General features: G+C 48.2%; 1 protein-coding gene across 3 annotated transcripts in view; it reads left to right on the top strand.

The window, feature by feature from the left end:
* The window catches only part of NCOA2 (nuclear receptor coactivator 2), a 207794-nt gene that overhangs the window by 34358 nt on the left and 152738 nt on the right, over nucleotides 1–20698 (top strand). Inside the window, exon 1 of one of the 3 annotated variants that reach the window (XM_038766427.1) lies at nucleotides 6112–6151. The exons of 1 other annotated variant lie outside the window; for it this stretch is intronic. The gene's annotated coding sequence lies outside the window, so the exon portion shown is untranslated. Of the gene's footprint in view, nucleotides 1–6111; nucleotides 6152–16749; nucleotides 16828–20698 lie in introns of those variants that run through there. One more of the 3 variants, XM_038766426.1, reaches the window with a different exon arrangement.

Raw genomic sequence — 20698 nt, 5'->3', positions numbered from 1 at the left:
TTGTTCTCTGTTCGGTTGTGAAAAGAGTTACTCAGTTCTCTGTGTGTAACTGAGGCACAGAGAAGTTAAGTGACTTGCCCAAGGTCACACAGCTGATAAATGGCTGAGCCCAGGCTCTTTCCACTAAGCCACGGTGGAATATCACAATGGACACATTTCCTGCCCACAACAAGCTTAGAGGCTAGAGGAGGAGACAGACATTAATATAGTATTTGTGTGACCTTGGGCAAATCACTTCGCTTCTCTTTGCCTCAGTTTCCTCAGCTGCAGAATGGCAATTCAACACCCAGTCTCCCTCCTACTGAAACTGCGAGCCCCGCGTGGAACAGGGACTGTATCCAGTCTAATTAACGCACATCCACCCCAGTGCTTAGAACAGTGTTTGTCCTAGAGTAAGCACTCAACAAACACCATCCAAAAAAAAGCATCAAGCCCCAGGAACGCCCAAGGGCCCCTGGCAAAGCAAAATGAAAACAATTCTGGAATCAGAGGCAGGAGGAATCTCTGGATTCACTGTGCCGGCGCGGACTCGACGACTCCCATTCCTTTCTCCTTCGGAAAGTCCCCCGCGTGTTTCCCTGGACCGTGGCTTTGGGAAGTCTGAACCGAAAGAATAAAACTGGTTCTGACGGTGCCAGAGAAGGAAGGACAACCGCATGTTGAGCTTGCCACGCAAGAAAAACAAAACTTTATAAAGTGATTTTTTTTATACTTTAAAGCTGTAACCTAACTGAATTGTAGAATTATTCTCTGAGCCTGTTTTTGAAATTCATTCATTCAGCCGTATTTATTGAGCACTTACTGCGTGCAGAGCGCTGCACCAAGCGCTTGGGAGAGTGCAATGCAACCATACTGTATTATTATTACATTATTGAATAGTATTTATTTGTATTGATGTCTGTCTCCCCCCGCCTATCATCATCAATCGTATTTATTGAGCGCTTACTATGTGCAGAGCACTGTACTAAGCGCTTGGGAAGTACAAATTGGCAACATATAGAGACAGTCCCTACCCAACAGTGGGCTCACAGTCTGAAAGGGGGAGACAGAGAACAAAACCAAACATACTAACAAAATAAAATAAATAGAATAGATATGTACAAGTAAAATAAATAAATAAATAAATAGAGTAATAAATATGTACAAACATATATACATATATACAGGTGCTGTGGGGAAGGGAAGGAGGTAAGATGGGGGGATGGAGAGACTATAAGCTCGTTGTGGGTGGGGAATGAGTCCTTTTATTGTTGTATCGTACTCTCCCAAGCGCTTAGTACAGTGCTCTGCACACAGTAAGCGCTCCATAAATGTGACTGAATAAATGAATGAATGAACAATAAACAGACACCTTCCCTGCCCACCACAAACTTACAGTATAAAGGGCATGGGGAATCTAACTATACAGTGTAAACTTTGATGAAGGATTATTTTTAGAAACCAAACTCGCAACTCCACAAAGACAACTGACCAAATTTTCTCCCGTGTTCTAGCAACACAGTCTGCTCGACAGATTCCATCTAAGATGCCGGCAAATGCAAAGATGAATTTTCCGACAGTCAGGAGCACTTGAAATGACTCCAACAACCATCTTGTCGTCTTACAATATTTTAGGAGCACAGCTTATATTTTCGGGTGGATGATATTCCGCTCGTTAATAAGCATGTGGCAAATAGGACCTGTTTACCGTCAGTATTGTTAAGCGGGAATAGCATTGTTTTTGATACGACGACGTGAGGTTTTTTTTGTTTTTTGTTTTTTAATGGTGTTTGTTAAGCGCTTACTGAGTTCCAAGCACTGTTCTTAGCACTGGGGTTGATACAATAAAGGAATTGGAAACAGTCTGTGTCCCACATGGGACTCACGGTCTTAATCCCCATTTTACAGATGAAGTAACTGAGGCCCAGAGAAGCGAAGTGACTTGCCCAAGGTCACACAGCAGACAGTGGCAGAGGTGGGATTAGAACCCGGGTCCTTCTGACTCTAAGCTCATGCTCTATCCACTAGGCCACACTGCTTCTAATGTATGTATACCTTAAGTATATAATAATAATAATAATGATAATGGCATTTATTAAGCGCTTACTAATGGCATTTATTAAGGCTTGTCACTTAACTTCTCTGGGCCTCAGTTACCTCATCTGTAAATAATAATAATAATAATAATAATGGCATTTATTAAGTGCTTACTATGTGCAAAGCACTGTTCTAAGTTCTGGGGAGGTTACGAGGTGATCAGGTTGTCCCACGCGGAGCTCACAGGCCTCATCCCCATTTTACAGATGAGGGAACGGAGGCCCAGAGAAGTTGTGACTTGCCCAAGGTCACACAGCAGACATGTGGGGGAGCTGGGATTTGAACCCATGACCTCTGACTCCAAAGCCCGTGCTCTTTCCACTGAGCCAAGCTGTATATGTAAATGCTGTCATTGTACATTCCTCTGTGCTGAATCTATTGCATTATACCAGATCACCCTTTTTTGTTTGTTTTTTCCCCTTCTCTCCAATGAAAATGTGTGTGTGTGTGTGTGTGTGTGTGTGTGTGTGTGTGTGTGTGTGTGTGTGTTTGTTTGTTTTAAGATGGAGCAAGAATCCGGGACTTCGCATTCCAGAATATTCCTCATCGGTACTCAAGTCACCGCCTTTCAAAATGTAATTTCAGTTGCTATGTAGGGCATTCATTCATTCATTCAATCGTATTTATTGAGCGCTTACTGTGTGCAGAGCACTAGACTAAGCGCTTGGGAGGTACAAGTCGGCAACATCTAGAGGCGGTCCCTACCCAACAGTGGGCTCACAGTCTAGAACGGGGAGACAGAGAACAAAACAAAGCATATTAATAAAATAAAATAAAATAAAATAAAATAAAATAAAATGAAATGAAATAAAATAAAAATAAAATAAAATAAAATAAAATAAAATAAATAATAAAATAAATAATAAAAAATAAAATAAAATAATAAAATAAAATAAAATAAAATAAAATAAAAATAAAATAGGTGCAAACATATAGACATATAGAGAGGGCCCCACATTTGGGGCCTAGGGGTCCGGTACGTGGGCCCTGGAGCGCACCTGTCCAGTCCCCCCTGGGGAGGGATTGGGGTGGGATGGGTTCCCCTCGAGTCCCCCCAGTTCCCTGCTTCCAATCCTGATTCCCCCCCACCCTGTTCCCGCATTCCAAGCAGGGCGGCCCCCCACCTTTCCCTGGCATCCAGAGTGAGGTGGGGGCTTCCCACGGTGGCCCGGCCCCCCTCCAGAGGATGCACACGCGTGCACACACATGTAGACCGACAGACACACACGGGGCCGCCCCATCCCCCTTTCCAGGATGGATGTGAAGATCGGGGGGCTCACTCATTCATTCATTCAATCGTATTTATTAATAATAATAATGATGGCATTTATTAAACTCTCACCATGTGCAAAGCACTGTTCTAAGCGCTGGAGAGGTTACAGGGTGATCAGGTTGTCCCACGGGGGGCTCACAGTCTTAATCCCCATTTTACAGATGAGGTAACTGAGGCACAGAGAAGTGAAGTGACTTGCCCGAAGTCACACAGCTGACAAGTGGCAGAGCCGGGATTTGAACCCATGACCTCTGACTCCAAAGCCCGGGCTCTTTCCACTGAACCACTCTGCTTCTCGCTTACTGTGTGCAGAGCACTGTACTAAGCGCTTGGGAAGTACAAGTTGGCAACATATAGAGACGGTCCCTACCAACAATGGGCTCACAGGCTAGAACGGGCTCACAGTCTAGAATAACAATAAACGGACACATTCCCTGCCCGCAGTGAGCTTATTTAATCAGTCAGTCAATCAGTCGTATTTATTGAGCACTTACTGTGTGCAGAGCCAATTGTCGGCTGTGTGACTTTGGGCAAGTCACTTAACTTCTCTGGGCCTCAGTTACCTCATCTGTCAAATGGGGATTAAGACTGTGAGCCCCCCGTGGGACAACCTAATTACCTAATTAACTTGTATCTATCTCCGCACTTAGAACAGCGCCTGGCACATAGTAAGCACTTAACAAATAGCAATAAAAAAAAGCGGTCATTTCCAGCTCGGTTCCGCTGATTAAGAGCCGTCGAATAACGCGATCGCTGGTTCGGCTGGAGTCCCGAGCCGATTATGTTGCCAACTTGTACTTCCCAAGCGCTTAGTACAGTGCTCTGCGCACAGTAAGCGCTCAATAAATACGATTGATTGATTGATTGATTTTAAGCGGGGCTTTTGCAGTCCCCAGCAGACAGATGGAAGAGTTAGTGATAGAGAGGTAGGGTGGTCTAGTGGATAGAGCCCGGGCCTTGGAGTCAGGTGGATCTGGATTCTAATCCTGCCTCTGCCACTTGTCTGTTGTATGATCTCGGGCAAGTGACCTCACTTCCCTGGTCCTCAGTTTCCTTAGCTGTCACGGGGTTAAGACTTTGAGCCCCGTGTGGGATAGGGACTGTGTCATCATCATCAATCGTATTTATTGAGCACTTACTGTGTGCAGAGCACTGTACTAAGCGCTTGGGAAGTACAAGTTGGCAACATATAGAGACAGTCCCTACCCAACCCGATTATCTTGTAATAAGACTAAATAATAATCATTGTGGTATTCGTGAAGTGCTTACTATGTGCCAGGGTGGATACAAGCAAATGGGGTTGGACACGGTCCCTGCCCCATGTGTGGCTCACAGTCTTAGTATCTTGTACCCACCCCGGTGCTTAGTACAGTGCCTGGCATGAGGTAAGCGCCTAACAAATACCATAAAACAAAAAAAGCTCGGAGAAATCCAGACCCGTCGTCTTTGTAGACCATAAGCCCGTTGTGGGCTGGGGTCATAGCTTCCAATGCCGTTTTCATAATAATTATGAAATTATTCCCTCCTTCCCTTCCTCACAGCACCTGTATATATGTTTGTACATATTTATTACTCTATTTATTTTACTTGTTCATATCTATTCTATTTTATTTTCTTAGTACGTTTGGTTTTGTTCTCTGTCTCCCCCTTTTAGACTGTGAGCCCACTGTTGGGTAGGGACTGTCTCTATATGTTGCCAACTTGTACTTCCCAAGCGCTTAGTACAGTGCTCGGCACACAGTAAGCGCTCGATAAATACGATTGATTGATTGATTAATTAGTAATAACAGAATTTGTTATGCACCTACTGTGTGCCAGGCACTGTTCTAAGAGCTGGGGTGGATTGGGTTGGACACAGTCCCTGTCCATTTGGGGCTCACAGTCTCAATCCCCATTTTCCAGGTGGGGGAACTGAGGCCCAGAGAAGTGAAGTGACTTGCCCAGGGTCTCCCAGCATCATCATCATCATCAATCGTATTTATTGAGCGCTTACTATGTGCAGAGCACTGTACTAAGCGCTTGGGAAGTAGAAATTGGCAACCTATAGAGACAGTCCCTACCCAACAGTGGGCTCACAGTCTAAAAGGGTGGAGAAGAGGCAGAGCCCATGACCTTCTAATTCCCAGACCCGGGCTCTCACCCCTACGCCGGCGCTCAGCACAGTGTCAAGAGCACAGCGGTCGCTTAGTACGTAACGGCGGTTGGCCGAACGTCCGAGAAACCAACCCACCCGACGGGTATCGTGGTCCCGGGGAGACCGAGGTTCCCCCCTCCTCCTCGGCCGCCCGGAACTGGGCGTCCCGTGGAAGGCCTGATCCGGGTCCCGGGCCTGCCGATTAGTCAGGCCCCGCTGGAGAAAGAGGAGAGCGGCCGCACCTGCTCTACCAGTTTCTCCGTATTGTTGTTTTGCCCCAGTAGATGAAAGGTGGATTGAAGTGTGGCCACGCTGGGGCCGCATTCCTCCCGACGGGCTGCCTTAATGACAGTCCCCGCGCCACAAATCAGGAAATATGGGCTGAGAGCCGAGGCGCAGATCCGGGGGCCCGTCACCATGCCTCCGAGCCGAGGCCGGCTGGACATCACCGCGTTCGGTAAGGAGGACGGATTCCCAGATTCCCGGCCCGGGGTCGGGGCGATTTCCAAGCACTTGGCCCTCTCCGGGGGAAGGGACGGGGTTGTCGTCGCCTGCCCCAGGAGCAGGCCTTGGCTAGAATGTGTGAACGGCCGGGGCAGGCCGGGGGCGGTTGAGGGGGCCCGTCACCATGCCTCCGAGCCGAGGCCGGCTGGACATCACCGCGTTCGGTAAGGAGGACGGATTCCCAGATTCCGTGCCCGGGGTCGGGGCGATTTCCAAGCCCTTGGCCCTCTCCGGGGGAAGGGACGGGGTCGTCGTCGCCTGCCCCAGGAGCAGGCCTCGGCTAGAATGTGTGAACGGCCGGGGGCAGTTGAGCTGATATTCTCGGTTTACGCAGCGGGCGAAAAAGCCGACGGGAAGAGAAACCAACTTGGAAATGGTCGCGGAGCCAAGTTTTCCCGGCGAGTCTGGCGTGCGGTAAAGCTCCCGGGGAGACGGGTCTCGATCGATCAGTCCATCCTGTTTATAGAGCGCTCGCCGCATGCCGAGCACTGGACTGAACACCCGGGAGGGGACAATAGAACAGACACATTCCCTGCCCACAGCGAACTTTCAGTCTAGATGGGATTTACTGAGCACTTACTGTGTGCAGAGCCCTGTACTAAGCGCTTGGGAGAATCCAGGAAGGCCGTAGAACAGAAACATTTCCTACCGACAACGGGCTTTACAGTCGAGAGGTGACAGACGAGCAGCGTGGCTCAGTGGAAAGAGCCCAGTCTTTGGAGTCAGAGGTCATGGGTTCAAATCCCAGCTCTGCCAATTGTCAGCTGTGGGACTTCGGGCAAGTCACTTAACTTCTCTGGGCCTCAGTTACCTCATCTGTAAAATGGGGAATAAGACTGTAAGCCCCCTGTGGGACAACCTGATCACCCTGTAACCTCCCCAGTGCTTAGAACAGTGCTTTGCACATAGTAAGCGCTTAATAAATGCCATTATTATTATTATTATTATTATTATATAGAGCCCCACGGCTTTTGGAGGGGGACTGTTTGTGGGAGAGGGAAGTGAACTCTAGGATCAGGTTTGCATGTGTGTGCGCGCGCGCGCGTGCGTCTTTTCTAATAATAATAATTGTCGTTTTTGTAAAATATTTATTGTAAGCAGAACATGCTGCTAAAACTGGGGTAGATATATGACAATCAGGTTCCACATGGGACTCACAGTCCAAGTAGGAGGGAGAAGAGGTTTTGAAGCCCCATTTTGCAAATGAGGGAACTGAGGCTGAGAGAAGTGAAGTGATTTGCCCAAGGTCACACAGCAGACAGGTGGCAGAGCTGGGATTAGAACCCAGAGCTGGGATTAGAACCCGGGTCCTCTGATTCCCAGGCCCGGGCACTTTCCATTCAGACAGGCTGCCTCCCGTCTCACAGAGAGAAGCAGCGTGGCTCAGTGGAAAGAGCCCGGGCTTTGGAGTCAGAGGTCATGGATTCGAATCCTGGCTCCGCCAATTGTCAGCCGTGGGACTTTGGGCAAGTCACTTCACTTCTCTGGGCCTCAGTTCCCTCATCTGGAAAATGGGGATTAAGACTGTGAGCCCCCCATGGGACAACCTGATCACCTTGTAACCTCCCCAGTGCTTAGAACAGTGCTTTGCAGATATTAAGTGCTTAATAAATGCCATTATTATTATTATTATAAACGTAGAGACGCAGCGTGACAGTGCATAGGCCTGAGAATCAGAAGGTCATCGGTTCTAATCCTCCCCTGTGGACTGTAAACCCGGTGTGGGCAGGGATTGTCTCTCTTTGTTGCTGAATTGTACTTTTCAAGCACTTAGTACAGTGTTCTGCACGCAGTAAGTGCTCAATCAGTACAGTTGAATGAATGAATGAATGAATAACCCCAGCTTCGCCACTTGTCTGATGTGTGACCTTGAGCAAGTCATTTCAGTTCTCTGTGCCTCAGTTCCCTCATCTGTAAAATGGGGATTAAGATTGTGAGCTCCAAGTGGGACAGGGACTGTGTCCAACTTGATTATCTTGTATCTACTCCAGAGTTTTGTGCAATGCCTGGCACATAGTAAGCGCTTAACAAATGTCATAATTATTATTAATTGTTACTATTATACTCATATTTTCATGGAGTTTCAGCATTTCGTGCGGTGCCTGGTGCATAGTAAACGCTTAACAAATACCATAATTATTATTAATTGTTACTATTATACTCATATTTTCACGGAGTTTCAGCGTTTCGTGCAGTGCCTGGCACTAGTAAATGCTTAACAAATACCATAATTATTATTAATTGTTACTATTATACTCACATATTCATGGAGTTTCAGCGTTTTGTGCAGTGCCTGGCACATAGTAAGCACTTAACAAATACCATAATTATTATTAATTGTTACTATTATACTCATATTTTCATGGAGTTTCAGCGTTTCGTGCAGTGCCTGGCACATAGTAAACGCTTAACAAATACCATAACTGTTATTAATTATTACTATTATACTTATATTTTCACGGAGTAACTTGCTAAACTTCGGTTTTGAGCCCCTTTATAAGGCAATGTCCCTATCCTGATGGTCTCGTACTTAACCCAGCGCTTAGCACAGAGGTTGGTAATTAGTAATCCTTTAATAAATAGCATCATTATCATCATTTTGGCAAGGCCGTGGGCAGGTGATGATCTCCCTGCCAATGTTCCAGGAAACAAGCCACGCTTCGGCTTCCAGGGAGAAAAGGGGCTCAGACCTCTCTCCCTCTTCCCCGCCCCCCAGGGAAGGCTCCTCCTTCCAGGAAGGAGACGGGGTTTATGGGATCGGAAAGCGGGGTGAGGGAAAGCCGAGGAATCCAACCCCAATCCCAGAGAAGCAGCGTGGCCAAGTAAATAGGGCACGGGCCTGGGAGGACCTGGATTCTAATCCTGGTTCTTCCACTTGTCCGCACGGTGACCTTGGGCAAATCACTTGCTTCCCTTCTCTGTGTCTCAGTTTCCTCATTTGTAAAATGGGGATGAAGACTGTGAGCCCCCTGTGGGACGTGGATTACGTCCAACCTGTTTACCTGCTAGAATAATAATAATAATAATAATGATGGCATTTATTAAGCACTTACTATGTGCAAAGCACTGTTCTAAGCACTGGGGAGGTTACAAGGAGATCAGGTTGTCCCACGGGGGGGCTCACAGTCTTAATCCCCATTTTACAGATGAGGGAACTGAGGCCCAGAGAAGTGAAGTGACTTGCCCAAAATCACACAGCTGACAGTTGGCAGAGCTGGGATTCGAACCCATGACCCCTGACTCCAAAGCCTGGGCTCTTTCCACTGAGCCGGAAGCACTTAACAAATACCATTATTATTATTATTATTATTATTATCATCAACCCTAGCATTTAGTGTAGTGCCTGGCACGTAGTAACCAGTTACCATATACCATAAAAACCTCCCCAAACCCAACACTACATTACAGACAGGAGGACCAAGTCAAATCTATAAGTTAGGGACAGAAATGCTCCCAATGATTGTGAAAATATAAAAGATTGGGATCGCAGGACGGCTGACGGGAGAGAAGCAGCCTGTCCCAGTGGATAATTCATTCAATCTTATTATTATTATTCAATCGTATTTATTAGTCAAGTCACTTCTCTCCTCTGTGCCTCAGTTCCCTCATCTGTAAAATGGGGATCAAGACTGTGAACCCCATGTGGGATAGGGACTGTGTCCAACTCCATTTGTTTACATCCACCCCAGCGCTTTGTATAGTGCCCGGCACATAGTAAGTGCTTAACAGATACCATAATTATTAGTTATTATAATTATTATTACTTTATTAACAATAATATCATTATTATCACGAAGAAGAAGAGGTCAATCAGTGGCATTCCACTGCCCCTTAAAGTCCCCCCAGCGAATTACAGAATCCACACAAGGTCTCCTTCACTGAACACCAACCCCAGGAAACATCGACTTTCTAGGAATTGGTTATTCTGGTCCGTAAAAAAAATAAATAAATAGCACAGGGTCAGTCAGGCTGTGAGCTCACTGTGTTCTGGACAAGGTAGCGGAGAGGAATGCGGTCACACTTCCTCTTCAGTGGGCCACCAGGGCAGTGGCCACAGGGCTTTCTACTGCTTTCTAGTGCAAATGAGGCTCAGGGGGCGGCAACCAAAGTCACTCCGGGCCGTCACTCCTCACTGATCTGGACCAAAACCTCTCACGACCCTTCCTCTTGGAAACCATCCCCAATAATAATTATGATGGTATTGTTTAAGCGCTGACTATGGGTCAGGCACTGTACTAAGCGCTGGGATGGATACAAGCAGTGGCCACAGACCCTGTCCCATGTGGGACTCCCAGTCTGAAGGCCTCATTTTACTCACTGAGGCCCAGAGAATAATAATAATAATGATGATGGCATTTGTTAAGCGTTTACTATCATCATCATCAATCGTATTTATTGAGCGCTTACTATGTGCAGAGCACTGTACTAAGCGCTTGGGAAGTACAAATTGGCAACATATAGAGACAGTCCCTACCCAACAGTGGGCTCACAGTCTAAAAGTTTACTGTGTGAAAAGCACTGTTTTAAGTGATGGAGGGGGATACGAGGTGATCAGGTTGTCCCACGAATGGCTCACAGTCTTAATCCCCATATTACAGATGAGGTAATTGAGGCCTAGGGAAGTAAAGTGGCTTGCCCAAGGGCACACAACAGACAAATGGCGGAGCTGGGTTTAGAAGCCTTGACCTTCTGACGGCCAGCCCAGGCTCTATCCATTAGGCCGCACTCCCTGTGCAACTCCCCCCGGGTCCCTGCACCCGGGATTCAATTCAGTGGCCACCAGTAGCACATTGGTATTTTTGCCCACCATCACCCCATAAATATCTCGGCCCATTCAGCCGGTTTGCCCTGACACTGTCATGATTCTACAGTAATGCTAAAAATAATAATAATTGTGGTACTTGTTAAGTGCCTACTTTGTGCCAGGGGCTGTTTTAAGCACTGGAGCAGATACAAGCTAATCAGGTTGGACACAGTCCCTGTCCCTCATGGGGCTCACACTCTTAATCCCCGTTTTCCAGATGAGGGATCCGAGGCCCAGAGAAGTGAAATGACTGGCCCACGGTGACACAGCAGACATGCGGCGGAGCCAGGATTAGAACCCAGGTCCTTGAGACTCCCAGGTGTGGGCTCGATCCACTAAGCCACGCTGCTTCTCGTGTGGCCCGGCGGGAAGAGCGTGGGACCGGGCGGGGGTCAGAATCCGGGTTCCAGCCCTGCCACCACCCTCTGTGTGACCTCGGGGACGTCGCTTAACCTCTCTCATCATCATCATCAATTGTATTTATTGAGCGCTTACTATGTGCAGAGCACTGTACTAAGCGCTTGGGAAGTACAAATTGGCAACATATAGAGACAGTCTCTACCCAACAGTGGGCTCACAGTCTAAAAGGGGAGACAGAGAACAAAACCAAACATACTAACAAAATAAAATAAATAGGATAGATATGTACAAGTAAAATAAATAAATAAATAGAGTAATAAATATGTACAAACATATATCCATATATATAGGTGCTGTGGGGAAGGGAAGGAGGTAAGATGGGGGGGATGGAGAGGGGGACGAGGGGGAGAGGAAGGAAGGGGCCCGGTTTCCCCACTGGTAAACTGGAGTGGATGATCTCCGCTTCTCCTTATGGCACAGGGATGTGGGGAGGAAAAAATGAAATAAATGATGGGAACTCTTGAAGGAACTTTAAAAGCACTACGTACAAAATGATGGATCAATTATATTCATGGTGGGCTTATTTTGTACGGAGCTGTGTACTGAGTGCTTCGGATAGTATTTATTGAGCGGTTACTGTTTGCACAGCACTGTACTAAGCGTTTGGGAGAGTACAACGCAACAATAACCGGACACATTCCCTGCCCACAAGGAGCTCCCAATCGAGCTCACCCCCCTCCTACCTTGTCGTCGTTGTCTTGTGCTGTCCAGTCATCTCCGACCCTTAGCGACGGCGTGGGTCCATCTCTGGGAGAGTACAACGCAACAATAACCGGACACATTCCCTGCCCACAAGGAGCTCCCAGTCTAGCTCACCCCCCTCCTACCTTGTCGTGGTTGTCTTGTGCTGTCCAGTCATCTCCGACCCTTAGCGCCGGCGTGGATCCATCTCTCCCAGAATGCCCCAACTCCGTCTGCCATCGTTCCGGTAGTGGATCCGTAGAGTTTTCTCGGGAGAAGTCCAGAAGCGGTTGACCATTACCTCCTTCCGTGCATTAAACCCGAGTCTCCACCCTCGACTCTCTCCCGGGCCGCTGCTGCCCAGCACGGGTGAGTTTTGACTTGTGGAGTAGATTGTCCTCCACTCGCTAGCCACTGCCCAAGCTAGGAGTGGGATGGACAGGCCTCTGCTTGATTCTCCCTCCCGTAGCTGAGACTGGTAGACGACTGGAAACTCTCCAAGTGTGACCCTGCCAACTTGTACTTGTGTCTCAAGGCCCTGCTGAGAGCTCACCTCCTCCAGGAGGCCTTCCCAGACTGAGCCCCTTCCTTCCTCTCCCCCTCGTCCCCCTCTCCATCCCCCCATCTTACCTCCTTCCCTTCCCCACAGCACCTGTATATATGTATATATGGTTGTACATATTTATTACTCTATTTATTTATTTATTTATTTATCTTACTTGTACATTTCTATCCTATTTATTTTATTTTATTGGTATGTTTGGTTCTGTTCTCTGTCTCCCCCTTTTAGACTGTGAGCCCACTGTTGGGTAGGGACTGTCTCTATGTGTTGCCAATTTGTACTTCCCAAGCACTTAGTACAGTGCTCTGCACATAGTAAGCGCTCAATAAATACGATTGATTGATTGATTGATTGTACTTCCCAAGTGCTTAGTACAGTGCTCTGCACACAGTAAGCGTTCAATAAATACGATTGAATGAATGAATGACCCTGAGAGACCTCCTATCTTAGTCACTTAACTTCTCTGTGCCTCAGTTCCCTCATCTGTAAAATGGGGATTAAGACAGTGAGCCCCATGGGGGACAACCTGATCACCTTGTATCCCCCCAGCACTTAGAACAGTGCTTTGCACATAGTAAGCGCTTAACAAATACCATCATTATTATTATTATCTCTGATTTTCTACTACAACGTCTCACCACACCGTGATCTCTTCTGTCTCACCACGGACCCCTCACCCGCCACAGTCAGTCAATCAGTCACCGTATTTATGGAGCACTCACTGTGTGCAGAGCACTGTACTAAGCACTTGGGAGAGTACTATAGATCACTAGAGGAGCAGCGTGGCTCAGTGAGAAGAGCACGGGCTTGGGAGTCAGAGGCCGTGGATTCTAATCCCGGCTCCGCCACTTGTCAACTGTGTGACTTTGGGCAAGTCACTTCACTTCTCAGGGCCTCAGTTCCCTCATCTGGAAAATGGGGATTAAAAGTGTGAGCCCCACATGGGACAACCTGACTGCCTTGTCCCCCCGTCAGCGCTTAGAACAGTGCTTGGTACATAGTAAGCCCTTATCAAATGCATTATTATTATTATTATTATTAGAACAGACACATTCCTTGCCCACGACAAATTTAACAGTAAAAATAAGGGAGGTATTTGTTAAGCACTTACTATGTGCCAGGCACCGTACTAAGCGCTGGGGTAGATACAAACAAATCCAGTTGGACATGGTCCCTGTCCCATGTGAGGCTCACAGTCTCAATCCCCATTTTACAGGCGAGGTCACTGAGGCCCAGAGAAGTGAAGTGACTTGCCCAAGGTCACACAGCAGACAAATGGCAGAGCCGGGATTAGAACCCATGGCCTTCTGACTCCTAGGACCGGGTTCTACTCACTTCGCCAGTCTAGAGGAGGCCCGTATCGTACCTCTGGCCTGGAATGCCCTCCCTCTTCTTATCCGATAGATTCCCTCCCTCTTCATACCCAATAGATGCCCTCCCTCTTCATATCTGATAGACCACCTCTCTCCGCCTCTTCAAAGCCTTTTTTTAAAATGGTATTTATTAAGTGCTTACTATGTGCAAAGCATTGTTCTAAGCACTGGGGAGGTTACAAGGTGATCAGGTTGTCCCGCGATAGACCACCTCTCTCCGCCTCTTCAAAGCCTTTTTTTTTAATGGTATTTATTAAGCACTCACTATGTGCAAAGCACTGTTCTAAGCTCTGGGGACGTTACAAGGTGATCAAGTTGTCCTGCGATAGACCACCTCTCTCCGCCTCTTCAAAGCCTTTTTTTTTAATGGTATTTATTTAGCACTCACTATGTGCAAAGCACTGTTCTAAGCGCTGGGGAGGTTACAAGGTGATCAGGTTGTCCCGTGATAGACCACCTCTCTCCGCCTCTTCAAAGCCTTTTTTTTTAATGGTATTTATTAAGCACTTACTATGTGCAAAGCACTGTTCTAAGCCCTGGGGAGGTTACAAGGTGATCAGGTTGTCCCGCGATAGACCGCCTCTCTCTGCCTCTTCAAAGCCTTTTTTTTTAATGGTATTTATTAAGCACTTACTATGTGCAAAGCACTGTTCTAAGCGCTGGGGAGGTTACAAGGTGATCATGTTGTCCCATGGGGGGGGCCCACAATCTTAATCCCCATTTTACAGATGAGGGAACTGAGGCCCAGAGGAGTGAAGTGACTTGCCCAAAGTCACACAGCTGACAATTGGCGGTGCCGGGATTTGAACCCATGACCTCTGTCTCCAAAGCCCAGGCTCTTTCCACTGAGCCACGCTGCTTCTCTAAAGCCTTACTGAAAGCCCATCTCCCCCAAGAGGCCTTCCCTCAGCCCCCCAGGACTCGTGTCCCTATCAGTCATTCATTTTCACATCTGTTTCCCCCACTAAATAATAATAATAATGATGGCATTTGTTAAGCGCTTACTATGTGCAAAGCACTGTTCTAAGCGCTGGGGGGATACAAGATGATCAGGTTGGCCCACGCGGGGTTCACAGTCTTCATCCCCATTATACAGATGAGGGAACTGAGGCTCAGAGAAGTGAAGTGACTTGCCCAAGGTCACATAGCAGACATGTGACGGAGTCGGGATTCGAACCCGTGACCTCTGACTCCAAAGCCCATGCTCTTTTCACTAAGCCACGCTCCTTCTCTAATAATAATAATGGCATTTGTTAACCGCTTACTATGTGCAAAGCACTGTTCTAAGCGCTCGGGGGGGGAAACAAGGTAATGAGGTTGTCCCATGTGGGGCTCACAGTCTTAATCCCCATTTTACAGATGAGGTAACTGAGGCTCAGAGAAGTTAAGTGACTTACCCAAGGTCACACAGCAAACGTGGCGGAGCCGGGATTCGAACCTATGATCTCTGACTCCAAAGCCCGGGCTCTTTCCACTGAGCCGCGCTGCTTCTCCGAAGTCGCGAAATCTCATTGCGGGAAGGGAACACGTCTACTGACTCTATTGTATCATACTCTCCCAAGCGCTTAGTGCAGTGCTCTGCTCACAGCAAGGGCTCAATAAATAGGATTCGGTTTTTTTTTTTGGTGTTTGTTAAGTCCTGCTGGAATTATTAGGTCCGTCATTCCCGCCCTCTCCCTATATTGCTGCGGTTGTCCTCTTCCAGAAGCAACGTGGCCTAGCGGATAGAGCCCGGGCCTGGGAATCAGAGCGACCTGCGTTCTAATCCCGACTCCGCCACTTGTCTGCTGTGCGACCTTGGGCAACTCACTTCCCTTCTCTGGGCCTCAGTTACCTCATCTGTAAAGTGGGGATGAAGACCGTGAGTCTCATGTGGGACAGGGATTGTGTCCAATCCAATTAACTTGTATTCACCCCAGTGCTTAGAACAGTGCCTGGCACATGGTAAATGCTTAACGAATACCATCATTATTAAGTAGACTTCTAGACTGTGAGCCCACTGTTGGGTAGAGACCGTCTCTATATGTTGCCAACTTGGACTTCCCAAGCGCTTAGTACAGTGCTCTGCATACAATAAGTGCTCAATAAATACGATTGAATGAATGAGTGAATGAGAGTACCATTGAAAAATGAACGTTTGCATTTCCCCTAGGGCTGTTTGGGTGACAGAGTATTCATTCATTGTCGTATTTATTGAGCGCTTACTGCGTGCAGATTACTGTACTAAGCGCTTGGAAAGTACAATTCAGCAACAGAGACAATCCCTACTCAACAATGGGCTCATATACTTTGCCTTCAAGCTGCCGATGTGTGTTTTTTTAGAACAGTGCTTGGCACATAGTAAGCGCTGTAATTGTTATTATTATCATGATGATTCTTGCCAGCCGTGAGAATTGCACTTTTCTGGCCCGGGCAGAGCCTATGCGCTGGGCACTGGGGGCTGTGCGTTCTTCCCTCCCCTTCAGAGAGGGACGAGTCGACCGGGAAAGTCTGCTCAGTGATAGGCGTGCATTGTTTTACTGGGAAACAAAAAAAGAGACCTCGATTCAGAACACGGAAAGAAACAAAAAAGGCGTTGGGAAGCGGGGGCGGCCGCAGCGGATGGTGTCTCTCCCCTGCCCGCGTGGCCTTCCTACTGATCAAACCGGCGATACTAGAAGGAAACGTCCCGTGGGAAGCTTTGATAACGGGCCCGGCCCGAGGGATGGGGGGGCGGCCCTCCTAGGCCGGAGCCACGGCCGGGAAGATTCTCGAGCGTCCGTTCTCCTCCGATGTCCAGCCCACACGTGACGGGAGCCGGGGGGTGATCCGGCCCCCACCCGATCCTTTCCCATCAGAGCACATCCCCGGGTCGTCCTTGGGACGGAGGACTCCCGAGTTGGGCCCTTCCTTGGCAGAAGGGCCGTCCTGGCTCGGCTTCGGGGCGCAAGAGCCTGTGGATCCTGCCTCTTCCGCAACGCTTCTTGGACGCGGCTTTCCTCGAAAGGTGGGGGGAAAAAGGTAAATTAATACCGGGTTGTGTCGCAGAGGGGAACACAAGATGCCTGCCTTCGGTTCCGACCCAAGAGCGCGAGAACGTAATGGAGAAGCAGCATGGCATAGCATGGAAAGTCAGAAGGTTGTGGGTTCTAGTCCCGGCCCCACCACCTGTCTGCTGGGTGACCTTGGGAAAGTCACTTCAATTCCCTGGGCCTCGGTTCCCTCATCCTTAAAATGGGGATTGAGACTGTGAGCCCCACATGGGACAGAGACTGTGTCCAACACAGTTTGCTTGTAGTACAGTGCCTGGCACATGCTAAGCGCTCAGCAAATACCATCATTGTTATTATTTTATTATTTTTACTACTACAGATAATAATAAAGCCTGACGTTGTTGGCCCTTTGGCGTTTAGGTGGCAATCTTTTGCCCTTCTGTGGGATGAGCGTGTCTGTTTATTGTTGTAGTGACTTCTCCCAAGTGCTTAGTACAGTGCTCTGCGCACCAAAAGTACTCAATAAATATGATTGAATAATAATAATAATAATAATAATAATGGCATTTATTAAGCACTTACTATGTGCAAAGCACTGTTCTAAGCGCTGGAGAAGTTACAAGGTGATCAGATTGTCCCACGGGGTGCTCACAGTCTTAATCCCCATTTTACAGATGAGGAAACTGAGGCACAGAGAAGTGAAGTGACTTGCCCAGAGTCACACAGCTGACAATTGGCGGAGCTGGGGTTTGGACCCATGACCTCTGACTCCAAAGCCTAGGCTCCTTCCACTGAGCCACGCTGAATGAATGAATGAATGAATGAATGAATGAATGAATGAATTTTAGACTGTGAGCCCACTGTTGGGTAGGGACTGTCTCTATATGTTGCCAATTTGTACTTCCCAAGCGCTTAGTACAGTGCTCTGCACATAGTAAGCGCTCAGTAAATACGATTGATGATGATGATGATGAATGTGTTAGGATTTTGATCTTTCAGAACGATCACCTGGGCTGTCAGGCGAAAAGGAAATTTATGGAAAGACTCTGTTTGTGTGTGTGTGTGTGATGTGTGTGTGGTGTGTGTGTGTTTTATATGTGAATGTATTTCTACATTGGAGAGGGAGAGAAGGAAAAAGGAAGAGTCACAGTTCAAGAGAATGATTGAATGAGTGTGTCTGTTTGCGCTACTGTCCATTTAATTGTCTTCATTTCTTTGCTTTGAGTTTATCTCAGGCAACTGAGAAACAATCCACCTGGCTGGACTGCTTAAGAGTTTATACTGTGAATCCTTTTTTGTTATCTGAAGGACCCGCTTAGCAATAGGATTTAATGAACACATATTGTGTGCAAAGCACTATGATAAATGCTGGAAAGAATACCAGGCGGAAAGAGTCCTGGCTCACCTTCAGAAAATAAAAGGGTTCAGTGCACAGTAAGCGCTCAATAAATACGATCGATTGATGGATTCATTAGGGGTGAAAAAAGGGTAACGATGGCATTTATTAAGCGCTCAGTATGTGCAAAGGACTGTTCTAAGCGCTGGGGGATACAAGGTGATCAGGTTGTCCCACGTGGGGCTCACAGTCTTAACCCCCATTTTACAGATGAGGGAACTGAGGCCCAGAGAAGTTAAGTGACTTGCCCAAAGTCACACAGCTGACAAGTGGCGGAGCCGGAATTTGAACCCGTGACCCCGGGCTCTTTCCACTGAGTCACGAATAGGCCAGAAAGCTCCCCTTTTGGCAGGGGGGTGGGGGTGGTTGGGGGGGGTGGTTTCCGTAAAGTTTCATGTCAATGAGTCGTGTTTATTGAGCGCTTACTGTAAGCAGAGCCCTCTACTAAGCACTTGGGAGAGGACAGTGTACTGAACCTGTCCACAGTGAGCTTACGGTCTAGAGGTGAAGACAGACGTGAATAAAAATAAATAAATGACAGATATAGACATAAGTGCTGTGGGGCTGGGGGCCGGAGAGTGAATGAAGGGAGCTAAGTCAGGATGACGCAGAAGGACGTGGGAGAAAAGGAAATGAAGGCGTAGTCAGGGAAGGCTTCTTGGAGGAGTTGTGCCTTCGATAAGGCTTTGAGGCGGGAGGGAGAGTCATCATCTGTCGGATATGAAGAGGGAGGGCATTCCGGGCCAGAGGTGGGACATGGGCGAGAGGTCGGCGGCGAGATAGAGGAGATGGAGTGCGGGCTGGGTTGGAGTAGGAGAGTAGTGGAGATGAGGTAGGAGGGGGCAAGGGGATTGATGACTTTAAAGCCGACGGTGAGGAGTCTCTGTTGGATGCGGAGGTGGGTGGGCAACCACTGGAGTTTCTTGGGGAGTGGGGAGGCACGGACGGAGCATGATGTAGGAAAGTGGTGTGGTCAGAGGCCTGGAATGAGCGAGGCCAAGAGTCCAGTGAACACAGCTACGGGGAGCCAGCCCCCGGGACTTTTCACACTCCCCTGAATTCGGGATCGTAAGGGTTGTGTCCGTTTTGCCAGGAAAAAGGTTTTGCGTACATGTCGTAAGAGCCGTGGTAATAGTATACGTTGAGCGCTTCCTGCGTGCAGAGCACTGGATTAAGTGCCGAGAGCGGCTACGCAGGTGGGAATTAGACACGTGCCTGTCCCTGTGCTGGAGGGGGCTCACGATCGAAGAGATTGTGTCGGTGAGTGTGTATACAGCGGATTACCATGGGATTTGTGACATCGGGTTGCCCCGTGAAAGTGTGTGTGTCTACGTGTGTGTGTCTGTGAGGGCAAACCCGACAAGTTGAGAGAAGCAGCGTGGCCTGGTGAAGACCCCGGGTCTGGAGTCAGAGGACCTGGCTTCTGATCCCAGCTCCACCACTTGTCTGCGATGTGACCTCGGGCAAGTCACTTCACTTCTCTGGGCCTCAGTTCCCTCATCTGCGAAATGGGGATTAAAAGGGCGAGCCCCATGTGGGACAAGGACTGTGCCCAACTTGATCATCTTGTATCTACTCCAGCGCTTTGTACAGTGCCTGGCACTGATCCCCGGTCCGCCACTTGTCTGCTGTGTGACCTCGGGCAAGTCACTTCACTTTATTATTACTACGATGCCATTTGTTAAGGGCCTACTATGTGCAAAGCACTGTTCTAAGCACTGGGGAGGATACAAGCTGATCAGGTTGTCCCACGTGGGGCTCACAGTCTTACTCCCCTTTTTACAGGTGAGGTAACTGAGGCACAGAGAAGTTAAGTGACTTGCCCAAACTCATAAAGCTGACAATTGGAGGAGTCGGGATTAGAACCCATGACCCCTAAATCCCAAGCCCGTGCTCTTTCCACTGAGCCACGCTGCTTCTGTAGGCCTCAGTTCCCTCATCTATAAAACGGGGATTAAGACCGTGAGCCCTATGCGGGACAGGGGCTGGGTCCAACCCATTAGTTTATATCCACCCCAGTGCTTAGAACAGTGCCTGGCACATAGTAAATGCTTAACAAATATCACTGTTATTAAATATCATTAAAAAAAAAAGGTTTGCATTTCCTTAAGGGCCGTTTGGGTGACCGATTATATACCGTGCCTTCAAGATGCCCGTGACTGATGTGTGGTTCTGAAATGGGTTCTGAATATTTTTGAATTTATTTTTTCACTCTGCAGATTTGTATGCGGGCACCAGCCCCTCCCTGCGGTATTTTAATCTTCCTGTGAAAAGAGAATTCTAAGCGGGATAGGACCGTGGTCTTACTGAAAGGCAGGAAAACGGGAATTTCGCTCGCTGGTCCCCGGGAAGGAACAGCCGCGGGAAGGGCCCCCCGACATTGTGGGGGAACCCAGACGGGCGGACTCTGTCGCGGCCACAGCTGCTGTTCCGCCTCGGGGCGGAGGGAAAAGGAACGTGATTTTTCGGTTGGGTTTCGCTGCCGTCCACACTTGGCAATGTC

Source organism: Tachyglossus aculeatus, chromosome 25, assembly GCF_015852505.1.
Source record: "Tachyglossus aculeatus isolate mTacAcu1 chromosome 25, mTacAcu1.pri, whole genome shotgun sequence".
In the NCBI taxonomy this organism is placed as follows: Eukaryota; Metazoa; Chordata; class Mammalia; order Monotremata; family Tachyglossidae; genus Tachyglossus; species Tachyglossus aculeatus.
Note: the sequence above shows the minus strand (reverse complement) of the source record. Positions and strands in the feature narration are given on the sequence as shown.